General features: G+C 42.3%; 1 pseudogene; it reads left to right on the forward strand.

The window, feature by feature from the left end:
* Positions 1-1,342: 1,342 nt before the first annotated feature.
* LOC118620710 lies at positions 1,343-3,050 on the forward strand (annotated as a pseudogene).
* Positions 3,051-4,421: the final 1,371 nt, after the last annotated feature.

The raw sequence follows: 4,421 nt of genomic DNA on the forward strand, positions 1-4,421 counted from the left end.
CCACTCAGAAGCACTAAGGGAAAATAATTTAAATCGAGTTTAGTTTGAAGTTTCATCTGAAGAACATTATAAAATTTTATTACAACCATCAACAGGGAGCCATAAAGGAAGGCAATAGGACTTGAGTTCAAATTATAGTCCATTTCTGTGCATGGATGCCCACATTACTTGTACACTGGATTATCCTTACCCTTGGCAAAAATGACCCTGGGTAATACGGAAAATAAAGACAGTTTGTCTTAAGTTTCAGTTTTCCCATCTAGCTATTCATTTAACAAATATATATTAAGCACGTATTTTATGCTAAGCATTATTCTAGGTGTGGGGGACCCTACAGACAATAAAGCAGGACCCTTCCCTTGGGGCCTTAGTTTATTAGGCACTTACTATAAACAAATCAACAAAAAATACATAATAAGAAACTTGGTATCCATAAATGCTATAATAAAAACTTAAGAAGAAGGAAGGGGTGAGAGTGAGATTGTAGATTAGAATTTTAGATGCTTCTTAAGAGGAAAGGCATCTCTGAGCAGGGAAGTGGATAAATTGAGGAGCTGGCACTGAACTGTGTAGAGGAAAAGATTCTAGGTTGAAGGAACAGCAAGTGCAAAGGACCCGAGGCAGGCCCATAATGGAATGTAAAGACCAACAAGAAACCCAGTGTAATGAGCATAGCGAGCAAGGGGTCAAGTGTGTGAATTGTGGTCAGAGAGACAGCCAGGAATATAATCACCCAGGACTTGGAGGCCACAGAGAGGGCTCTGGGTTGGTTATAAATGTTGGTGATGTGACCAGAGGGTTATTGCAAGAGTGACAATCTGATTTGTCTTTTAAAAGAATCCTCTAGTTGCAGTTTAGAGACTAAATTGTGTGTCATAGGGGTAGCAAGGGGAAGGGGGTTAGAACAGAAATAGAAAAACCACTGAAGGGTTTATTGCAGAAATCATCCCTAGAGATGGTATGTTTGGATCAGAGACCGGATTTTTGGCTGGATTGGACATGGGGTGGAAATGGAAAAAAAAAAAAAAAAGATAACTCTGCTTAAGAGCCTTATCAACTCAGTAGTACTATTTTATTAAGAAGAAAAAGCCCGAGACAAAAGCAGGTTTGGGTAGGTGTGGACCAGTTATCAAGAGGCCAATTTTAGATATGGTAAGTAAGAAATCTTAGGGGAATCCTTCTTAATGGGGGTGTTTGTTATAGATAAGCACTGTGAACACTGCTCGTATACGTAAGAGGGAAAGGGCCTGGTAAGATCACCTCATATGGCCTAATGAGACCTTATTGTGTGGGGTCCTCAGAGATTGGGGGGCTGTTAGCGCTGCTGGTTCATCGAGGGGCCATGAGGTGGAGGGAGACACGTGTGGTTGGCATTCTGGAACACAATGACTCCCAGAAGAAGAAGACTGTGGTGAAGGGACACAAAGTGATTGTCAGGCATTCTAGTAGCCCAAGAATGTCAAAACCAACTACCGTAGTTCAGGAGACTGGAAAGGTAGGCCGGCCGAATACCACATTGGACTCTATCTTATTTCTACTTCATAACGTGTACCTTTCCCATCCTGCTGTTTATGTCCTACTGCAGCCACTGCAAACATCCCTGTGGTTAGAAGACCTGACTGAAAAGACAGAAGATAGCTCACGGTGAGACATTTATATTGACAAGTGTAGACGGAAGCGTCCCCATAGAAATAGGTCTTCAGGGATCTCTTCAAGGTAAACAAGCAGCAAAGTTTTAGCAGAAGCAAAGAAATCATGAATATGAGTGTGTGCACCTTGCTAAAGAGATACTGACCAGAGGGGAGGGGGTGGGGGGAGGATGAAGAAGGTAAAGGGAGTCAAAAGAAGACTCAACCTTGGGTGGTGAACACACAGTGCAATATACAGATTGATGTATTGTAGAACTGTACACATGAAACCCATATAATGTTATTAACCAACGTCACCCCAATACATTTAATTTTTTTTAAAGGAGAGCTCGGCTGCTTGTTTGAATGGGTCCAAAGAAGGGATTGTACAAAAGGAAGAGATTAGATTTTTGTCTAAAGCTATGTCAGTGAAAAAATCACTCCAATGTCAAAATTAAGGCTAAGAAAAGATCTACAATCAAATCTGATCTAGATGTTGATATTCCTGCCCTAAAAAAGAGGCATTTGGGGAGATGCTGAGGTAACTGGAACCCAAGATATTGTCAGCAGAGTCGGGTGCGGTGTCAGAAGAACAATAAATAATTTCTAAGAATATCTTTGCAATTTTCAATCTGGAAAGGCCAGAGAAGAATGGAATGTTCCTGAACAGTGACTGGCCCCAAATACAGTACCTGTGGATCCTATGTTATACACCCAATAACCTAGCTCAGCTGCCTACAACACATAGGACCAGGAGAGAGTCAAAGGAATAGAAGAAATGAAAGGCTTCAAAAGGGACACTACAGGGCCTACCCCTGTATTCCCCGGAAATTCGTAACCGAGGATGAAGCGTCTGCCCTAGGACTCGGACTCCTGAACACACCGAGGCCAGTTTCTCAAGCCAGGCTTCCCCAAGCCCAGAGGAAAAGATCTGAGTGCCCGTTGTCATAAGTTGGGCAGCTACCCGTACTTTAATAACTATGCTGAATGCAAAAGAACTACAGGATCTGAAATGTGTCCTACTATTTGCAAAGCAAAACCAAGGCTGCTCCCGAGAAAATGAAACTATGATTCAGAGCAGAAAAGAACAGATGCAGCCAGAGGACACTGAGTTCATGTCCAAGCTCCTTACAGAGTACAGTGGCCCCTGACGTGTCTGCTTTAAGGTTGTAGGAGATTTCGTACAAGATCCTGCATTGCAGTTAGTTCAAAGGTTGGCCATAGCTTTGGCCTGGTGGATCACCAGTTGATATATTCGCTGAAATTAAAGGCTTTCGTCTCGAGTTTGATAAAGTGTGTCTAGCTCCAAATGCCCAGAAATGGGAAGGAATGGTATTAGAACTCAGTTGCTACAAACGGGCTTTGAAGAGATCCGTTTCTTACGGTTCTGAGAAAACTTCACAGCTATACCATGAGGTGTAGCTCATGTTTAAATGCACTGTAAGAAAAATCCCACCTGAGATCCTGAATTAGTTCGTTTCTCATTTTCCTGGAAATTTGGATTTTAAGAAACATGGATATACCTTGATCTAATGGATGAGACTAAAGCTTTATACATTTTCCCAACACTTACAAATGAAGGTCACAGATTGACCTTTTGTAAGACCTTATTTAATGCTTTGTGGAGAACCCTAATATACATAGGTCCTGTGACTTTCCCCATTTCCTATTTTCTCTTCCCAACTTCTGCTTTTCTCTATTTCACCCTCCCAGACACCCCCTCCTCCCTCCACCCCTGTGTTCAGGGTCCGCATATAATAGAAGCCCCTCCCACACCACCAACTGTCTGATGCTACTGCTAATTGAGACACACTTTGAAAAACAAGATAGTATTTGTTATTCTTACTGCAGGTTTTGTAAGTACACAAATGCTGCTTAGAGCCTGTTGAAATCACCATTAGCCTGAAACCTAACCCCTGAATGATCTGTGTCTAATCACAGAATGGAGTGGCAGTGTTGTAAATGTCACCCACTCCACTGCTCTGACAGATGCCCTCATTAAGGTCGAGAAGAAAAAATTTAAATATCAGGGTTGAGCTCCTGAGCAATCGTGTCATTTCTATTGATCGCCTAATGAAAATTTATGGCATTTAACAATGAAGAGATACGTTGACAGGAAGATGCTCGCTTCCACAGCTGAGCTCACGCCATTTCCAGGAAAGCCCCTCCCCGGAGCTGCTCTTACAGTGCACTGAAACATTCTCCTAATTGCAGAAAGCAAAGGGGGACTGAAGAGAGGTCGGACACTTCAGTTCCGCAATCTCATTAACAAGTGATATAAATAAAACATAGACACGGGTATCGTGAGAACCCCAAAAGTCAAGATGCGGAGGCCAAAGTCAAAGGAAGATGCAACCTTTGCTTGATCTATTTGGCTAGACTGTGCCTGTGCTATTCTCCTGGGGTCCTGCCGATGTGATGCTTAATAGCAACTATAAAAATTCAAATGGAGAAGATAAATATGAGCAGAGGAACAGTCACACAGTGATAAACTATTAACACCTTAACAAGAAGCAGAGATGTGTAGCACATATTTGAAATGGGTGAGAATTATGTCACCTACAGAATCTAATTTACAGTCGTGAAAGGAAATAAAATTTCCCAGGAAGCCACGGCCACTGTTCCTGACTGACTGGACACCGCTCCCAGCAACCTTGGCCTTGCAGTCATTTAAGGAGATTGAAATTACTTGCTAAACAAGAAGCTTCCTATTTCTTTAAAAATTAATCGTGAGGATGGGAAAGGAAAGAGGGCTCCCCCTGCCCCTATATTTTCCAGAGAACTTTAAGTGCC

The sequence above is a fragment of the Molossus molossus genome, unplaced genomic scaffold (assembly GCF_014108415.1).
Source record: "Molossus molossus isolate mMolMol1 unplaced genomic scaffold, mMolMol1.p scaffold_m16_p_8, whole genome shotgun sequence".
NCBI classification, from domain to species: Eukaryota; Metazoa; Chordata; class Mammalia; order Chiroptera; family Molossidae; genus Molossus; species Molossus molossus.